Source organism: Trachypithecus francoisi, unplaced genomic scaffold (assembly GCF_009764315.1).
Source record: "Trachypithecus francoisi isolate TF-2019V2 unplaced genomic scaffold, Tfra_2.0 Lachesis_group15, whole genome shotgun sequence".
Classification (NCBI taxonomy): domain Eukaryota; kingdom Metazoa; phylum Chordata; class Mammalia; order Primates; family Cercopithecidae; genus Trachypithecus; species Trachypithecus francoisi.
Genome location: NW_022681460.1, coordinates 33,800,280 through 33,809,051, shown reverse-complemented (window position 1 = coordinate 33,809,051; position 8,772 = coordinate 33,800,280).

Sequence of the window (8,772 nt, the reverse complement as noted above, 5' to 3'; positions counted from 1 at the left end):
AGCCTCCCAAAGTGCTGGGACTACAGGCGTGAGTCACCGCACTAGGCCTTAACGGTATTTCATACTCTTAAATATACTTTCCCTCTTAGAATTCTTATCACTTTGGCATCTGTATAGACATCTGGGATCTTGCCTGCCTGACTTCTCAGTTTCTTCAGGTAACAGCACCCTGATTTTCTTTTGAGGAACCATCCCTTTCCCAACTTTCAGTCCATGTGAAGTGTGGGTAGAGCTGATGTCAACCTCTAGCTCAGAGTTGGGCATCTAGCCTAAGTCAGGCTAACAAGAGTCATACCTGGTGTGGTTGCTGGAAGCAACGGAAGAAGGACATTTTTTACTTTGGGTAGGATCTAAACCTGAAGCCTCTGCTGGTGACCCAATCAGGCCACCACATGGGAAGATCCACTTGGCACAGAAGTCCATTCAGGAGACAGAACTGAGAGATGGGGGGAGAGGCCATTTCCCAAGGAGCTGGATGTTTGAGCACTTAAACCCAGGCATGTCTGACCAGTCCTGATTTCAGGCTATAAGAGCCAATAAATTACTCTTTTTTGCTTACATCAATTGAAGATGGATTTCAGTAATGTGCATTTGAAAGATTCCTAATTCAGCCTCTAGTATACTACACTCTCCTGCCTTTCCACCTACCTGGCTCTTCCTCCTCAATCTCCTCTGCAGACAAGTCCCCCTCTACTCAGACTTTAAAGGTCATAATCCATCAAAGACTGGTTCTAGTCCCCCTTCTCTTCCTGATCTTTATATCTCCCTTGGCAATTCCAACCACCCATGATTTCAATCACCATCTCAAAATTCACAGCTAATTCAACCCAGGTCTCTCTAAATATGTACATGCATCTGCCTACTCACCATGTCTACTTGAATGGCTCCCCAAACAGCTCTCCTCTGTTTCTAGCATAGCAAAAAACCTGGAGTCATCTAATCTATTCTCCACACTTTAGCCATTAACATAAATTAGATCTTGTCTCTTCTGCCCATATCCTTCCAAAACTTTCCCAGTGGTAGTGGCAGCATAGACCCCAATGCCCTGCTCAGTGTAGTTCCTGCCCACTTCACCTCTCAGGGCTCTTCTCCTTGCTCCCTAAGCCCAGTTACTCTGGCTACTTATTACTTCTTGGAGGGTCACGTGCTCTCTTCACCTCAGGGCCTTTGCACTCATTCTTGCCTTTGCCTAGAACTCCCTCCCCCATCTTCACTTAGTTCACCGCAAATCATCCTCAGATCTCAGCTAGAAGGTCCAAGAAGCCTTGCCTTACTCTTCTAGACTAGATCAGGCCACCATTATATACTCTCATAACATCCAGGAACTCCTTCATCATACTCACTATTCAGTTGATTCTTTGATTAATAGCTTTGTCCCTCAGGAGATTTTGTTTCAGGAGGCAAAGACCATGTCTGTTTTTCTCATTTATGCTTTCTTAGCACTTAGGCCTGCTGTATAATGGGCACTGGGCATCAGTGAATAGTTGTAGAATAAAGTGATGAATACTTATTGTCTCCTGCTAAGTGAATAAGCACTTCCAAACATGTGGAAGCAGGTGGGCGTGCAGGCAGGGTGGCCTCCAGGCAGTGGGACTGCCATGAAAAAGGCCAGAGAATGGCAAAGGGAACTTCCAAGGGAAATAGCACCCCCATGGGCAGATAGAGGCTTGGGAGAGCAGCAGCACGGTGGGACCATGCCTGAATTAAGGTCACACTGATAAGGGGAAGTAGGATGAGACATGATCACAGGATGGTGTGTTTGTAGATAGATATTCACTTGGCCGGGATGTTGAGAATGGAGTGGAAAGTCCCAGGTAATATCTTCTAATACAGATGAATTTCGAGGATAAGCATTTATAATCTAATCGAAGATCTTGTGTATGTGATGTGTATCATACATCAAATTAAAGTAAGATGTAGGCCGGGCGCGGTGGCTCATACCTGTAATCCCAGCACTTTGGGAGGCTGAGACGAGCAGATCACAAGGTCAGGAGATCGAGACCATCCTGGCTAACACGGTGAAACCCCGTCTCTACTAAAAAAAAATACAAAACATTCGCCAGGCGCGATGGCAGGCACCTGTAGTCCCAGCTACTCGGGAGGCTGAGGCAGGAGAATGGCGGGAACCCAGGAGGCGGAGCTTGCAGTGAGCTGAGATCCGGCCACTGCACTCCAGCGTGGGTGACAGAGCGAGACTCCGTCTCAAAAAAAAGTAAGATGCAAGGCCGGGCATGCGGGCTCATGCCTGTAATCCCAGCACTTTGGGAGGCTGAGGCACTTGAGGTCAGGAGTTTGAGACCAGCCTGGCCAACATGGTGAAACCCCATCTCTACTAAAACTACAAAAATTAGCTGGAGGTGGTGGCAGGCACCTGTAATCCTAGCTACTCGGGAGGCTGAGGCAGAAGAATCACTTGAACTCAGGAGGCAGAGGTTGCAGTGAGCTGAGATTCACCACTACACTACAGCCTGGGTGACAGAGCGAGACTCTGTCTCAAAAAAATTAAATTAAATTAAGATGCAGTGTTAATGGACTTGTTGTGGATAATTCTGTCAAATAGTCTTCAGCTGTGTGATATTCATGCTATTGTTGTGTGTTGAAACTTTAGGAGGAAACGTGAACTAGTACTCTTGGAAAATTAAGAAGGCACAGACAGAGAAAGCATTAGACTTTGCAAGATACCTGTGCCAGGAGATTGTTATGTGCTATCAAACAAACGAAGTTGCCTGGTCAGGGGTGTCAGGAACAAAAATAAAGGAATTTTAATAAAAATTTTAATAAATATTTATTGTACACTTAATTTATGCTACTTTTGCTACTTCCTAAGTCTATGATCCCGTTTAACTTTGTGTCTCAGTAAAACTGGAATAATAAAGTGTGTTAGGATTAAATGAGCTAATAACACATTTAAGGTCTTAGGAACAGTGCCTGGTACAATATAAACAATCAAAAAGTTAGCTGATATTATTTTAAAATATTTCATCATGCCTATATCCTGGGCCCTTGTGGGAGTTCAGTCAGGCTAGTGGGAAAATTTTTAAGATGAAGTTGTATGATATAGACACAAATCTTCTTGGAATGCTGGAAGGTTTTTGCAAAAGTCTCAGGATAGGGTTATGGCTGAAAGCAAACTAATCCTTACCTTGTGTAAATAACTTAGAGTAGATGCATAGGAATTTAGGGGAGTTTATCTAAATAACTTGTTTACTCATGTGGTCCTAAAACTAACCTTTGATCATTCACAGGCAGGATAGCTCTCTTGGGGGGAAGGCAACCAGGTTGATTACCCTCTAATGGTGTTGACTCAAAGCCTTTGTCATTTAATGTGTACTGAATAAATGCTAGCAGGGCCAGCTAGTCACGGGGGCCGGGGGCCCTGACTGCAACTCTTTACAGCACTCTCCTTGGAGTCTGTAGTGGCCCAGACCCTCAGCTGGACTGACAAGCACAATATCTGTGTCAACGTACGTTATTCATCCATTGTTGGGTCAGGGTCTGTGGGACAGACCCCCCACAGGCCCCTTCTAGGAGCTGAGGCTACAATTGTGAAGCAAACAGACAAGATCTGACTCCCACAGAGCTTCTATTCCAGTTAATGTGGAGACAAATTAGTAAGTGGTAAACAATATAATCTCAGAGAGGGATTGATGCAAAGAATGGTGATGAGTGGAATGTTCTGGGGGCAGAGGCCACTTTTAAAAGGGCAGTTAGGAAAGGCCCCTCTGAAGAGGAGGCAGCAGGGCTGGAACCTGAGTGATGGGAGTCCTGCAGACAACCCTAGCCAGGGCATTCCCAGCCAGATGCACAATGAGTGCAAAAGCCCTGAGGCAGAACTGAGTCAAAGTGTCAGAGGCACAAGAATGCAGTGTGGCTGGAGTGTGGGGAGAGCAGAAGAAGGTGGTATGAGATGAGGTCAATGCAATGAGATGAAGAAACCCACCAGCACCAGGCTGGACTGACCTGAGGGCAAGCCAACGTATCCTGCCACAGTAATCATCTTGACAGGGCATGCCTGCTGATAAGAGGCTACAACTCAGCAGAATGTGATCCTGGAAGTCAGCACACTGGGCTTAGGGAAAAGACAGCAGCGGTGCCAAGGCAGAGCCTTACCACAGCCGGGCCCCAGAGGATACATGGCCTCTAACAGGCAGGACCTCTCTGTGGGTCCATTTTCTCCCCACCTATTCACAATGACAGACACCACTAGTTGCCTGATTAATGGCCATTCATTCCCTCTTTCTTCCTTACAGCAGAAGCTTGATTTTGTTCATGGTGGCAATAGACCAGCCCAAAGCAAAACAGCATTAGTCCAACCCAATCAAAACACGCCTGCAACTTGAAGCCTGTGATAAAAGAAGTGCCCAGGACCCCAGCCCCAGGGAAGTGGATCTTTTCCTAGGTGTGAGAATCAAGACCATCTCCTCCACACTCAGCCTGGACACCAAGAGCTGAAAGCACTTCTCACTCTCTACATTAACACGACTTTGCTTTTGCAGGACTCCTGCCTGAACTTCACAAAAGATGTCTCAACCCTTCAAAGAAAAGCATCAACAGATCATTTCACTCTAAGATTTTTTGTATCCCTCCTCCCAGAATCCCCACCTTCCTCTTTCCACTGATCTTAACTGTTAACAAACTTCCAATTTTCAAGAAATTCAGATGTCACCATTCTCCTCTGAGTCATTGCCAAAGCTCTGCCTAGATGGCATTTGCTCTTCTGTACTATGGTAAATAATACTGTCTGCTTTGCTTATCAAAGGGCTCTGGTGGTAATGTTCAGGAAGCCAGCCTTTGACAGGTCTGTCAGCAGAAACTCTGTTTAGTGTTGTTTATAAGTAAACACACCCAAGTTTTATATATGTGTGTGTGTATATATAATATATATAAAATATATATAATGTTTTATACTTTTTATATGTATATATAAAGTATATATTTATATAACATATACAACACATATATAAAACATATATTTATATAACATATATACTTTCTATATATAAAAAACTAGATTTCAATGGTGATAAGAGATTTGACTTAAAGGAGTTCAGATAAATATGCATCAACTTTGGATAGTTCTCTGATACTTGTTGAGATGCCTTTTACCAGAAAATCAGGTTATAAATCTAGTGTTATGGAAGTTCTCAAAGATGTAGGGGAGGAAAAATACCTGAGATCCCTAAACAATAAAGAGATTAAAAAGAGAAATGCAGCTGGATGTGGTGGCTCATACCTATAATCCCAGCACTTTGGGAGGCTGAGGTAGGAGGTATTGCTTGAGCCCCACAGTTTAAGACTAGCCTGGGCAACACAGGAAGACCCCATTTCTACAAAAAATTTAAAAATTAGCCAAGTGTCATGGTGGCTTACAGCTGTAATCCCAGCACTTGGGGAGGCCAAGGCAGGCAGATCGTTTGAAGTCAGGAGTTCAAGACCAGCCTGGCCAACATGGTAAAACCCTGAGTCTACTAAAAATACAAAAATTAGCTGGCCATGGTGGCAGGTACCTGTAATCGTAGCTACTCAGGAGGCTGAGGCAGGAGAATCCCTTGAACCTGGAAGGTGGAAGTTGCAGTGAGCCAAGATCATGTCACTGCACTCCAGCCTGGGTGACAGAGTGAGACTCCGTCTCAAAAAAAAAATAGCCAGGCGTGATGCACACATGTGCTGCTGGCTACTCAGGAGGCTGAGGCAGGAGAGTCACTTGAGCCAGGGAGATAGAGGCTGCAGTGAGCTGTTTTCATGCCATTGCACTACAGCCTAGGCAACAGAGCAAGACCCCGTCTCAAAAAAAAAAAAAAAAAAGAGAAATGCATGTACATTTGTTTAAGTTTTACATGACACAGAAGTCTTCATAAGGAAATGAAGATCCAAAGAAACAGTTAAATCTGTGTATTTTTAAGCTAGGTTTGATAAAGAGAGGACACTTGTGGAGAAATACGATAAGGCAAAAAGGGTAGGATTTAATGTAATAAACTGGGGGATGGAGGGGGACTTAGCAAGGCCTGTTTGTTCAGATTCTTCTCTGTGTCCCTGTGTCTTCAGAGATGAGGCTGTTCCTTTCCTCTGGTATAGGGAGGATATCTCTTACACAAGAGTCTTATGACTTGCTCCAAGGGAAGGTCAGAAAATCCTTCAGGGAGGAAGGGCAAGGAAGGCCAGAGAGAACTTTCTGCTTCTGCAACTTTTTTCAAATTCCCTCAAATTAAAATATTCAATATGTGAAAGTACCATCTTTGGGTGTAGCATGTTGAACCCCATCAATGTCAGATGCCACAAATCCTTTCCAGAAAATATTTTTCTTAAAGTTTGAAAGCATCAATAACTTAGGCTCTTATCTTTCCTAAATCAAGACAAACAACAACTATTAACAAGTAAAAGATATTACAAATTAATAGACCTTTATTATTTTCTATGATATTAGGATCAGTAAGCACGTCAGAAACCTGATTTTTAAAAATTATTTCTGCATTTGAAGTTCTAGACAATGGCTTGTTATTTGTATGTACTTATTCTGTGGCAGATAATAACAAATTCATGAAATTGATTGATATTATCAATGAACAGAGTTCCACCTCCAACCTGACTAGGCAGGTTTTACATTTCTTTGCAAAATGAAGCAAAGTGTCACCTAATGTCACATTAAAACAAAACATTCAAGAGTGAAGTCTTGAAATGCTTTCGCAATGCACAATGAACACATTGTGGTGGAGTGGTTGATTATGTAAGGTGACTCGTGAGTGACCCAGCACAATGCTTGGGATGTGTACATGCTCATGAGTGAGAGCTTGGGCGTGGAAAGTGCCCTCCAGGGGCTACGGCTAACCCGCTGCCAGAACCCAGATACAGACCCAGGGATAAGCACTTTATGTGGGTCCTCTTATCATCAACACCCTGTGAACTAGGTACTACTTCATGTACATTTCACAGAAGAAAAATTTAGGCACAGAGAAGTTAAATACTACAGTGAAGATCACACAGCTAAGAAGTGCTAGAACAAGAATTCAAGCCGAGGACATCTGTCCTTGCCTCTACGTGGTAACACCTGTTAGCGGTAGTGGTGTGGCACTGGCAGAGGAGAATGAGAGGGAGCCAAATGACCAAGGTGTCCGCAGCCTCTGGGGAGCTGGTAGGACACTGGGAGGCTCACGTTACACATTGCATCAAACTCTAGACCATGCTGAAAGAGCAGAGGTAAGATCCTCCCTTGTTTCCAGCTGTGAGACTTGGGCCAGACCCAGACGCTGCTGCTCTCTCCTCTAGGAGGCTCCTGCTGGACACTGACTGTCAAAGAGGTCTTCTTAATAATTCAGATTAGTAACACAAGTAGGATGTCAGCTTTGAAGGGAGGCTTGCCACGGCCCGGCTCCCCTGCTGAACACATGTGGAGCAGAGCAGAAGGCAGCCATCGCCAGGGGAGAGGACTGTGAATTCTGTTAGATTGTAATGAGGAAGGAAGTCCAAGGGGGCTCTGAGGCTGAGGACATGGGATGTGGCAGAAACCAGGAGACTGTGGGGAAATGTCAGAAATGGGCCACCTACTGAGACGAACTAAAGGAAAGGGCAGCATAGCAAAAAGCCTCAAGTAACTACCAGGAAGGATCACGAAGAAAACTGCAAGCAGAAGAGCAAAGATGACAAGAGGTGATTCCCTTGAGGGGAGAAAATATTTATTACCTGGACATGGAGGGGCGTTGGGACAGAAAAGAACCCCCATGGTTCTGATAGGACACACCGTTTACACAGTCATTAGGAGCATTCTTTAGCCACCATTGAAAACGTGGCTGGGTTCCTCTGTGTCCGACATCACTGGCCTCATCTCTGTGGGAACTTAAGCTACAGGATGGTCACAGCTATGATAGGTTTACTCACCGATGTGTTTCCAGGACATAGCACAGTGCCTGGGATGTGGTCCATGCTCAAATAATAGTTCTTGAATAGCCGGGCGCGGTGGTTCAAGCCTGTAATCCCAGCACTTTGGGAGGCCGAGACGGGCGGATCACGAGGTCAGGAGATCGAGACCATCCTGGCTAACACGATGAAACCCCGTCTCTACTGAAAAAATACAAAAAAAAAAAAAAAAACTAGCCGGGCGAGGTGGCAGGCGCCTGTAGTCCTAGCTACTCAGGAGGCTGAGGCAGGAGAATGGCACAAACCTGAGAGGCGGAGCTTGCAGTGAGCTGAGATCCGGCCACTGCACTCCAGCCTGGGTGACAGAGCAAGACTCCGTCTCAAAAAAAAAAAAAAAAAAAAAGTTCTTGAATAAAAGAAAGAACAAAGAGAGGACGGGAGGAAGGGAGGAAAGAAGGAAGGAAGAAAGGAGGAAAGAGGGAAGGAAAGAAGGAAGGAAGGAAAGGGGGAAAGAGGGAAGGAAGAAAGGAAGGAAGGGAGGGAGGGAGGAAAGGGGGAAGGAAGGAAGGAAGGAAGAAAGGGATGAAGGGAGGGAGAGAGGAAGGAAGGAAGGAAGAAGGGAGGGAGGGAGGGAGGGAAGGGGGAAGGAAGGAAGAAAGGGATGAAGGGAGGGAGAGAGGAAGGAAGGAAGGAAGAAGGGAGGGAGGAAGGAAGGAAAGAAGAAGGAAGGGAGGGAAGGAAGGGAGGGAGGAAAGGAGGAAGGGAGAAAAGAAACAAGGAGGGAAGGAAGGAAGGAAGGAAGGAAGGGCTGTGACCCAGGATGGCAGGCTATGCTTAGTCGCCCTAGCTGACTTTAGGAGGGCTACATCACAAATCATCTCCCTCTTCCTGCCTCTCTACCTCCTGTCTCAACACACAGGC